Raw genomic sequence first — 12,274 nt, 5'->3', positions numbered from 1 at the left:
GAATTTGCAGCCAAGTCAGAGTTGTCTGAGAACCCCACTTGCAGCTGGGATGTGGAAGTTCAGTTGCTCAGTCGTGTCCAACTCTTTGAGACTGCATGGACTGTAGCCTACCAGGGTCCTCTGTCCATGGGATTTTTCAGGCAAGAATACTGGAGTGGGTTGCCATTTCCTTCTTCAAGGGATCTTCCCAACCCAGGGATCGAACCCAGATCTCCCTCATTGCGGGCAGATGCTTTACCATCTGAGCCACCAGGGAATGGGAACAATCTTGTTTGGACTTTGCCCTTTAACCTGTAGGGTCTACACCATCTCCAGACAGTGTCAGAACTGAATTGAATTGTTGTAGGACACGTGGTTAGTATCAGCGAGCTGATGTTGGAATGCACCACTATTCTGGCCCAGAACAAGGACAAAGGAAAGTGCTGTGGCCTGAGCTTGAGGCATGGAAGAAGAACCAGCCTAAGTTCACATCTGCTGTTTGCCGGTGACCAGACCCCTCGAGACACCTGAACTTGCCTTAGATCCATAGATAGGGAACTGTGGGACATTCGTACAGGGTTTGTGATGTACTTAAAGGGACCAGAACAAATTCCTTATAGAAGAATGAAGGGCAGTTTATAACCACACGCTAAGTGATATGTGTACAGTGGACGAAGACCAGCATGGATAAAGTGAGCAACCCAAAGCCCTTCAGAGAGGCACAACCGGACCATTTTAGTCTTCTCAGCACTCAGTAGACACTTGAGGTCATTAAGAGCAAAGAAAAGGAAATGTTTCAGTGATCAGGAAACATGCAGCCATCCCATGTACCCCGGTGTTCATTGCAGCACTGTTTACAGTAGCCAAGAGAAGGAACAACCTAGATGTCCATTGCAGATGAATGGGTAAAGAAGATGAGGTATATTATATATATATATAATATATATTATAATATTCTTATATATATATGGCAGAATATTACTCAGCCATAAAAAGGAATGAATCTGAATCAATTGTAGTGAGGTGGACGAATCTAGAGCCTCTTATGCAGAATGAAGTGAGTTAGAGAAAAACAAATATCGTGTATTAATGCATATATAGAGAATCTAGAAAAATGGTATTGATGAACGTATTTGCAGGACAGGAATGGAGACACAGATGTAGAGAACAGGCTTGTGGATTCAGCGGGGGAAGGAGAGAGGGGGACGAATGTAGCATTAACATATATATTCTACCATGTGTAAAACAGGTAGTGAGACGTTGCTTTATAACATAGGGAGCTCAGCTTGGTGCTCTGTGATGACCTAGAGGCGGGGATGGAAGGGGGGAGGGAAGATCAAGAGGGAGGGGATATATATAATTACCACTGACTTGGTTACTGTACGGCAGAAGCCAACACAACATTGTAAAGCGATTTTCCTACAATTAAAAAAGTTTTTAATTAAAAAAAAAGAAACATGTAGTCACGGATCATCATTGAAAGTACCTCGGGTACCTTCTCCCCCTCCTTTTTTTTTCTCAGGAAACAATGAATAAGAAATAAACCCAGCCTTTCTCATACAAATTTTATTTCGGGATAAACAAACAGCCATGACTGATAAAGAAACAAAATTTTTAAGTGGAAAATCCTATGTAATATTTGTTGAAAGTACGACAAGTTAGAAATCCCGCCCTTTTGCAACCTCTGATGAAACAGATGGTTTAAACAGAGACTGTAAGTGGATAAAACCATCAGATGCCCCTCTGGAATCTGTGCCTATGTTGCCTGACATGGCAAAAGAGACACCGAAGATGTGGTTGAAGATCTTGAGGCAGGGACAGGATCCAGGTGAGTCCAATTGAATCCCACGCGAGCCTTTAAAGGCAGGGAAGTGGTTCCACCTGAGGTCAGAGAGGGTCAGCTACAGAGGAGGCAGACGAGGCGTCTGAGCTGCTCTCGGGGAATGTGAGGCCTCTGGGGGCTCACCGCCCGCCAAGAGGCAGGCACCTCCATCCTACAGCACATGGAACCAGGCTTACCCACCAGCGGAGCGACCCCAGAACCTCCAGGTAGGAGCGCCACCTGGCCAACACCTAGATTTCAGCCTTGTGGGGCCTAGAATGGGGGAAACAGCCAGGCCTGCTGGGCCTCTGACCACAAAACGTGAGATAACACACTTGCAAGGTTCTGAGCCACTAAATGTGTGCTAATCTGTTAAGGCAGCAGCTGCTTCAAGGGGACAGGGGCTGGTAAGCAGCTCGGGGCCTGGGCCTGTAGGAGAATCGGCCTCCTCCAACTCCAGGCCCTGTTAGTCCATCCTGCCCAGCCTGTGTCCAGGGGAAGCAACTCACACGCAAGAGGGAAAGCTGTTTTCTTCCTCTGCCCTCAGTATTTCTGACTCCAGTCGCCATGCTTTCTGTTTGGTTGGTTAGCTGGGGTTTGAGGGCTATGCTTCGCGTCTTATAGAATCCCAGTTCCCAGACCAGGGATGAAACCCCGACCCTTGGCAGCGAGAGCATAGAGTTCCAACCTCCGGAGCAGCAGGCAGCTCCCAGTAGGTTTCACAGCAGACTGGGGGCAAGGGGGACTTTCTCTCACTGAGCAACTCCCCGACACCAGCTGTGTGTCCCACAACTCAATTCAGTTCTGACCCTCTATGCCTGGAGTCCACGTCAGAACCCCCGGGTTGAGGGCTTAGTGCCCCCAAGGCTGCCCCCACCTCCACTTCAGAATCCAGGCCTCCAGTGTGAAAGTGTCAGTCACTCAGTCATGTCCGACTCTTTGTGACCCCATGGACTGTAGCCCACCAGGCTCCTCTGTCCATGGGATTCTCCAGGCAAGGGTACTAGAGCGGGTTGTCATTCCCTTCTCCAAGGGATCTTCCTCACCCAGGGGTCAAACCCGGATCTCCTGCATTGCAGGCAGATTCCTTACTCTCTGAGCCACCAGGGAAGCCCCCAGGCCTCTGGTGCTTCTAAACAACCAGTTATAAACTGGGGGTTCCCAGGACTCCCTCCTCAGTCTCAGTAATTTTCTAGAATGGCTCACAGAACCTGGAAAACAGCTTATTTACTAATTACCAGTTTATTATAAAAGCCTACAACTCCGAACAGCTGATGAAGGCCCTCTTCCTGGTTTGAGAGTGGCTGCCTTCTTGATGTGTCTTTGCATGAAGGGAAGACAGATCTTTACTCTCCCTAATTTTCCCCTCGCTCCCTCCACCCCCAGTATTAAAGGAAAATGCTGGTTTTCTTTTGTGTGTGTATCTATGTGGATGTATATATGTATTTTTTTCAGATTAAGCCTTTAATTCAGGCATATTAGAGAATTTTGAAAAAATGAAACCACGTTTTTTAACTGATATTTTTCCATTTTAAAAAACTTTTTTTTTTTTTAAAATTAGGCTGCACCAGGTCTTAGTTGCAGCACGTAGAATCTTTTAGTTGCTCCATTCAAACTCTCAGTCTTGGCATCTGGGACCTAGTTCCTAGTCCAGGAATCAAACAGGGGCCCCCTGCATTGGGAAGGAGGAGTCTGAGCCACTGGACCACCAGGGAAGTCCCTGAAATCTGCTTCTAAAAGTCACCCCTACCCCCTACCACCCAGGATTGATCTCAGTTAACCTTCCATCTGTTCTGCTGTGCATCCATACAAACACATGTATCTTTACAAATGTAGAGTCATCTTGCATATACTCTAGCCTGCCTTGCTTTTGCCCCTTAGTATGGAATCATGGGTATTTTCTCATGTCGTCCAATGTTCTTTGAAAACACCATAATATTCCCTCACTCAAATGTCACTGTGTCCCATCATATGGGTATGCCCTCATAGGGATGTAAGTTAGTCATTTTCTTTTGGGTTTATTTTTTTGCTTGTTTACCCTATCAATCAAGGGGTAATTTTAGATAAGTGAATATTATTAGAAGTGTTAAGTGTGGATATCTAACAACTTATACTGGCCAGAACAAGAATATTTTTTTTTCCTTTTGTAATTTTTAAAAATTTTCTATTGGAGTATAGTTGATTTGATGGTTGAGATGGTTGGATGGCATCACTGACTCGATGGACATGAGTCTGAGTAAGCTCCGGGAGTTGGTGATAGACAGGGAAGCCCGGCGGGCTGCAGTCCATGGGGTCTCAAAGAGTAAGACACGACTGAGCAATTTCGTATCTCTTTTAACTTTGAACTGAACTGAGAGTTGACTTACAATGTGTGTTAGTTTCAGGTGTACAGCACAGTGAGTAAGTTATCCGTATATTCACTCTCTTCTTTTTTTCATTCTAAGATTCTTTCCCCATATAGGTCATTACAGAGTATTGAATGGAGTTTTCTATGCTATATAGCAAGTTCTTATTAGTTACCTATTGTATCTCTATGGCAGTGTGTTTATGTCAATCCGAATCTCCCAATTTAGCCCTAGCCACCCACTTAACCCCTGGTTACCGTAAGTTTGTTTTCTCCATCTGCAACTCTACTTCTGTTTTGTAAATAAGTTCATTGGTACACTTTTTTTTTTTTGGTTCCACATATAAGTGATACCATATGATATTTGTCTTGTTTATGGTTTCCTTTGCTGTACAAAAGCTTTTAAGTTTAATTAGATCCCATTTTAATAATTTTTCACTTTCATTTCTTTAGGAAGTGGATCAAAAAAGATCTTGCTGCAATTCATGTCCTAGTCTTTCATTTTTGTTGAACATTTTTGAAAAAGATCTTCCCTTTTGAAAAATTTGCCACAACACATCTTTCCATACATAAACCTGTTTCTTTCTATAAATGGACGCATAGTTGATGTACAATCTTATATCAATTACAGCTGTATAATCTGAAAACGCCGGCGTGCTAACAATTTCCTCTGCATTTTGACTTTGAGCGTGTCCACCCATGGGCGTCGGGCAGCTTCCCGCGCACAGCCAGCGCCCTAGGCCCCCCATGCGCGTGACTGGTGGAGGGCGCCACCCACGGAGCTGCGCCTGCGCTGCTCACACCTTCGCCCTGGCGTCGCTCCCTTTCCTCTCCCTGACCTTCGCCTCCACTCCTGAACTCTCGGCAGCTCCACCCTCGCTGCCATCCTGGGTCTTGGAGAGAATTAAATTAGCCTGTGCAGAAGGCAGGCAAGTTCTGGAAGGCTTGGAATGCTCCAGTCAGGGCAGGAAGGGCCATTTCGGGTGGTGGTGGTGGTTTGGCTCCACCAGGTCTTGTTGAGGCATGCTGGATCTTTCTTTTATTTTTTTTTCAGTTGCAGCATGTGGGTCTAGCTCCCTGACCGGTGATCAGTCCCGAGCTCCCTGCATTGGCAGCGTGGCGTCTTAACCACTGGACCACTGGCTAAGTCCTGGGGAGGTTCATTTTGAGTCATGACCCAGACAGTAAAGCATGTCTCAGCAAGCTGGCATTCTCACATACTGCTTGTTGACATACGGGAGGAATCGTGGACCAAAGGCTCTGAAACAAGCTTTGTCTTTCTGCTCGGCTTCCCCCAAGCCAAGGGACACTGAATAGACCCTACTGAATTGATCTGTGGTATTTCTGAAAGCATTCTACGTTGTGTCAGAGAAATGAGTCTTTCCCAATAGGCCTCAAATTCAACCCCTAGGGATTCAAGTCTTTGAGTTGTGTAGGCATTACCACTTTTAAGAATCCCCTATTAAAATGGTAATCAAAGGATTCTAAAAAAATAAATGGAGTCACGTTCACATATTTGGAGACTTAATATTGTTAAGATAACAAGTCTACCCAATGGCATATACAGATTCAATGCAATTCCTATCAAAATCCCAATAGTATTTCTTTTACAGAAATGGAAACACTCATCCTGAAATCCATATGGGGTTTCAAGAAATCCAGATTTCAAAGCTTGGTTCAAAGTGAAAGTAATCCAAACAGGGTGGTATTTTCAGAAGAACAGACATGTAGACCAGTAGGATAGAGTTGAAATCCCAGAAATAAAGCCTTACCTCTATGGGCAGGTGGTTCTCAACAAGGGTGCCAAGATTATCCAGTGAAGAAAAAAATGTTCTCAACAAATGGGGCTGGTAAGCACCTCTTCCTTATGTCATATACAAAAATTAACTCAAAGTGGATCAAAGACCTAAATTTTAAGAGCTAAAACTATGAAGCTGTTAGAAGGAAGCATAGAGGAAAACCTGCCTTACCTTAGATTTGGCAGTGGTTTCTTACATGTGACACCAAAAGCTTAGACAACAGAAGAAATAGATAAATTAGACTTCACTAAGATTACAAATTTTTGTGTCTCAAAGGATACCATTAAGAAAGTAAAAAGACAACCCACAGGATGGGAGAAAATATTTGCAAATACTACATCTAATAAGGGTTTAAAATCCAGAACATATAAAGAACTCTTACAATTCAACCACAAAAATGCAAAAACCCAAATAAAAGGTGGGCAGGGGACTTGAATGGACATTTCTCCAAAGAAGATATACAAATGCCCAATAAGTACATGAGAAGATGTTCAACATCCTCTGTCCATGGAATTCTCCAGGCAAGAATACTGGAGTGGGTAGCCATTCCCTTCTCAAGGGGATCTTCCCCACCCAGGGATCGATCCCAGGTCTCTAGCATTGCAGGTGGATTCTTTACTGTCTGAGCCGTCAGGGAAGCCCCATTAGTCATTAGAGAAATGCAAATCAAAATCACAATGAAATACCACTTCACATTAGTTAAGGTAGCTATAATTAAAAAAAAAAAAGACGATAGCATGTTGGAGAGGATGTAAAGACACTCTTGCAGACTGCTGGTGGGATCATAATAGGTGTGTGCCTATTTTTGTGTCTATAAGCATGTCCATTTGTCTATCCTTATGCTTTTCTATATGTGTCTATACCCAACGTCTATCCACGTGTCAAAGCCTGCATCCACATCTTTAAGCAGTGGTAGGCTATATTGATCACACTCTGGTTTCCTGCAGCTGGTTTCTGCTGTTTCTAACTTCAGATAGTGACATTAGAATCAAAGAGAAAAGACGGCTTTCTCGGCAGTGGGTACAGCCTGAATGCCGGCGACGGAATGAAACACCAACACTGCAGAGTGGTTTAAATCTTTATATTTTTAACACTTGCTTCTTACAGCTGCTTTATTTTATATCCCTTGCACAACAACCTACAGGGCAAGCCGCCAAGCACTATGATTCAAAGACTATACAGTGCGCAGGCGCACGGCGAGATAACCTTTACCTTGGCTTATTTACTGCAGCTAAGACTTTGTTTTGGGGAACTTCCTTATCAACTTAGAATCCGTTTTGTCCCAAGGTCTGTTCCTATTGAGGAATCAGAGAAACATCCTTGTGTGCAAGCAATGTTCTTTTCCCATGGGAACAAACAGGATTTTTAGCTGAACATCTCGTTTGCAAGAATGCTCAGCCCTGGTTGAGAGTCTCATTTGCAAGCACTTCTCAACCTTCCTTAAACCTAGTTCCCTACACTGGGCAGAACATCTCGTTTGCAAGAATGTCCAGCCCTGGTTGAGAGTCTCGTTTGCAAGCACTTCTCAACCTTCTTTAAATCTAGTTCCCTACATCTCCCCCTTTCTTTTCTTGTAGATGCTGAATAAGCGCTTGAATACACAAAGCTGCTTCTTTCAATTGTTTCCCTTTTCGCCAGCAACGGTAGACTATAAAAGCAATAAAACATAAAGCAACAATTAACAAAGTATTCACAAAGGATGTGGTTAACAATGTAGATACATGCCCTAAAGGATTAAGGTTGCCTAATCCTTGAAGACTTTTCAGTATATCAGAACCAAGAATATCAGGCAGCGTCTTACTAAAAGTTGACAATATAGTTTGTTCCAATTCCATAATTTCAGCAGTTAAATTCTGGTGTCCCATTAAAGACCTTTTCACTTTTTCTTAACCCTCACTCATATTAAAAGGAACAGGGGTTACACATAGGTGAGATGAGTTCCAATCACACTTTAACACACTCTTTGTAGCTAACACAGTCACTTGATCTCCTAACCAGGAAACTGTGTGTTGTAAATTCAATACATCAGTAGCCAATTGAGCGTCCAAATCATGCTGTTGTTGCCACAATAAATGAGCATCTTTATGCCATTCCCTGACAAAATCAGCAGTCTGTATGCCTTGATGCAAAGCAAGACCTGCTACAGTTGCTGTTGCTGTTACTGAAGCCACGGCGAGAATTGATGCGATGACAATGCCAAGCATTCTTCGAGATCGATGGAGAAGAGTTTGTGCAGCATTCACAAGATGAGTGACAGCAAAAGAGTCCGACCAAGGTCGACTAAGATTAACAGGCAACCAAAGTTCAGTCCGTGCTTTCACAATGACCAAAGAATAATTACTGGAATGGACCATCTTGTTTTCAACATTTTCCCACCAAGAACGATTTATACATTGAGTCAAGTTACAATCAGAACATGATATAACTCCCAAAATTTCATTCCAAATCCATTGCCCATACAGTAAAGAATAAGGAAATTTTACACATGCTATAGCAGAGTAAGATTTATTAATATGCAAATGAACTTGAAATGGCCCCTTAGGATCATTAATATTTAAAGTAAAGTTTCCCATCCACATAGTAAGATCACCTGACACTGCCCATAATTTCCATATATCTCCTTGTAATTGAGGGTGCCCATCCATTTGTAATTGAGGTGGAACCAATGCAAAATGTTGCCATATTACAGTTTCATTTCCTTGAGATAATGGTCCGGGGAGAGAAGAATGAGCTCGAATATGAGTAAAAAAGACAGGGTTAGTTCGCCTAATTAATAATTGTTGAACCTGAAAAAATAATTTATCAATATTTTTAAAGTTACCGGTAGAGTGGCTTCAGGAAGATAAATACATGAAAAGACTGCATATTTAGAATCAGAAACAATATTAATAGGAATATCAAAAAATCTTGTAATGCCAAACAAATGGCCCAAAGTTCAGCAGGCTGCACAGAAGAAAAGGAATGTGGAACAACTTTAGAAGTAGTATCAGTCCAATAGCCAGTAGTATTTTTATTGGCATCTGTAAAAATAGTTTTTCCTTCAACGGAATATTAGATAGAGGAGATTTACAAACCATTGATGTATGTCGAAGAAAATCTATCATTTTAGATTGAGGATATTGATTAGAAAAAGTCCCTGAATAAGATGCAAGAGCTATCTGCCAATTTTCATTAAACTGTAAGCAATTAGAAATTTGGGTGGAAGTAAGTTGAGTAATAATTGTTTGAGGGTCACTTCCAATTAACTGAGTAATACGGCCTCGACCTTTCAAAATAAGGAAAGCAATTCTATCCGTATAAGTAGTAAGCTTTTTTGTATAGTTATTGGGTAAAAATACCCACTCAATCAACCCTGCAGATTGAGCAATAACTCCAGTAGGAGAATAGGGAGTATGGAACACTATGAAATATATAGGTTGATCCTGTTGTAGATAAGTAAGAAACCCTTCATTCAACCGTTGCTCTACAAAGTGTAATTCCTCTTTTGCTTGAGAAGTAAGAGATCGAGGACTGTTAAGAGCAGTATCACCCTCTAAAGTAGAAAATAAATGACGCAATTGATGTGTAGGAATCCCTAACATGGGACGTAACCAGTTAATATCACCCAAAAGCTTCTGAAAATCATTAAGAGTTTTCAAATTATCTCATCTAATTTGGACTTTTTGAGGTTTTATTCTTTGTTGTTCCAAAATAGCACCTAAATATGAAATAGGAAATTCAGTTTGAATTTTTTCAGGAGCAATTTGAAGATTAAAATCACTTAAAGCTTTCTTTACATGAATAAAAAATGTATCTCGTTCCTCTTTACTAGGAGCTGCCAATAGAAGATCATCCATATAATGATAGAGAAGACAATTAGAAAATTGTTGTCTCACAGTAATAAGAGCACGATTAACAAACTCCTGACAAAGTGTAGGGCTATTAATCATTCCTTGAGGCAACACTGTCCATTGATAACATTTTACAGGCTGCCCATTATTATACACTGGAATAGTAAAAGCAAATTTATTTCTATCTTTTATTTGCAAAGGAATATTAAAAAAACAATCCTTCAAATCTAAAACCATCAAAGACCAATCCTGTGGAATCAAAGCAGGAGAAGGGAGACCTAATTGCAAAGCTCCCATAGGTTCTATACATTTGTTAACTGCCCTTAAATCAGTCATCATTCTCCATTTACCAGATTTTTTCTTAATGACAAAAGCAGGAGAATTCCAAGGAGACGTAGAAGGTTTGATATGGCCAGATTGAAGCTGTTCTTTTACTAATTGTTCTAAAGCCTCGAGCTTCACTTTTGGAAGCGGCCACTGCTCAACCCATTTAGGGACATCAGTTAACCATTTCAATGGGAGAGCTCGAGGAATCTGAGCAGTGGCTACAAGTTTTCCGACGAGATGGTGAGTGTTGTTCCTAAAGAAAATAAAAGATCTCTTCCCCAGATATTAATAGGTATATTAACAATGTAAAAAGAAATAGATACTTTCTTTCCATTAGACAATTGGCATGACAAAGGTTGAGCGCTTCTCCACACATCTGCTATTGATCCTAAGCCTGTTAAAACAAGAGGAATTTTTTCTTTTTTCCAGTCATTAGGCCACTGCTGGAGAGAAATAACCGAAACATCTGCTTCTGTATCTATTAATCTTTCAAACTGTTTACCTTCAATAATCAGTGACATTAAAGGACGAGAGTCATTAATAAGCATTTCCCAAAATATACTTTTTCCTGTACTTTTAAAACTATTGACTCTCTCTCCCTATCTCAGCCTTGTCAGCAGCTACCAGAAATAGGGATGCGTAAGGTGGTGCAGAAGGGTTAACAGCCTTGGAAGTTCGTTTTTTATTTAATAAAACCTTTCAAAAGGCAGCAGTCATTGCTTTTACAGAATCTGAATCCTCCCCAGAACTCACATCTCTATCTGGCTCAGTGGATGAATCTGTACTACCATCCGGAGGTTTGGGCGGAGGCCGAGATGAAGCCCCCTCCTCAAGATAACATGAGAGGGCCTCACTATCAGCAGCCATTAATTTTAAAGCCTGTGTTATAGCGCTACATAGAGTCCACAGCCTTAAAGGAATCACATTTCCTTTTTGATGCTGCCTTCTTAACTCTTTCTGCATCACTTTCCATTCCTTTAAATTCAGCTGTACTTCTGTTTGATATTGAAACCAATAACAATGCTGCTCTATAAGACAGAATAACTCACTCAAGCGGCGAGTAGACGTTTTAATTCCTATAGAATGCAGGAGCCCCTTAACCAGCTCCATATATTGTGACTTTAAAGACGGGGAATTCCCCATAGTTTTTTCTTTTTCTTTTCTCTTTTTTCTGTTCTTTTTTTTTTTTTTTCCGAAAGTCCCCCTTTCAGCGTTTTGCTCCGGGGTGCTCTCCCTTTCGGATTTTTATTTTTTTTTCTTTTTCTCGAAAGTCCCCCTTTCAGCCTTTTGCTCCGGGGTGTTTACCCTTTCGGATTTTTATTCTTTTCTCTTTTTCTCGAAAGTCCCCCTTTTAGCCTTTTGCCCCGGGGTGCTTACCCTTTCGGTTCCGTCGAGCCCCACGTTGGGCGCCAGATGCCGGCGACGGAATGAAACACCAACACTGCAGAGTGGTTTAAATCTTTATATTTTTAACACTTGCTTCTTACAGCTGCTTTATTTTATATCCCTTGCACAACAACCTACAGGGCAAGCCGCCAAGCACTATGATTCAAAGACTATACAGTGCGCAGGCGCACGGCGAGATAACCTTTACCTTGGCTTATTTACTGCAGCTAAGACTTTGTTTTGGGGAACTTCCTTATCAACTTAGAATCCGTTTTGTCCCAAGGTCTGTTCCTATTGAGGAATCAGAGAAACATCCTTGTGTGCAAGCAATGTTCTTTTCCCATGGGAACAAACAGGATTTTTAGCTGAACATCTCGTTTGCAAGAATGCTCAGCCCTGGTTGAGAGTCTCATTTGCAAGCACTTCTCAACCTTCCTTAAACCTAGTTCCCTACACTGGGCAGAACATCTCGTTTGCAAGAATGTCCAGCCCTGGTTGAGAGTCTCGTTTGCAAGCACTTCTCAACCTTCTTTAAATCTAGTTCCCTACACCTGAACAAGGCTGGTTTTTGGGGCAGAGAGTAAAGCAGCTTGGCTGGATCTGACAAGCCCTATCTTCATCTTTCTCCCTGCCCCGAGCCTGGCTCAGAGCTCAGCACCTCTGAGACTGTGTGCCTTGTGGACTTGCTGTGAGCGGAGGGTGAGAGCAAGAGGTAGTTCAAAAGGGTAGGTTGACGGTAGCTGGTGGGCAGTGAATTGGGGGAGTTATGGGGAGCCATGCCTGGTTT

The 12,274-nt window shown here is 42.1% G+C and overlaps 1 long non-coding RNA gene across 1 annotated transcript; it reads right to left on the bottom strand.

Moving 5' to 3' along the window:
- Positions 1 to 7,010: 7,010 nt before the first annotated feature.
- Positions 7,011 to 12,034, bottom strand: LOC132658048 (uncharacterized). The gene is made up of 2 exons (XR_009597044.1): positions 11,479 to 12,034; positions 7,011 to 8,730 (listed from the first exon to the last, which is right to left on the bottom strand). It is a non-coding gene; the product is annotated as an uncharacterized LOC132658048 (long non-coding RNA).
- Between the last annotated feature and the right edge of the window lie 240 nt (positions 12,035 to 12,274).

Source organism: Ovis aries, chromosome 17 (assembly GCF_016772045.2).
Source record: "Ovis aries strain OAR_USU_Benz2616 breed Rambouillet chromosome 17, ARS-UI_Ramb_v3.0, whole genome shotgun sequence".
NCBI lineage: Eukaryota > Metazoa > Chordata > Mammalia > Artiodactyla > Bovidae > Ovis > Ovis aries.
Note: the sequence above shows the minus strand (reverse complement) of the source record. Positions and strands in the feature narration are given on the sequence as shown.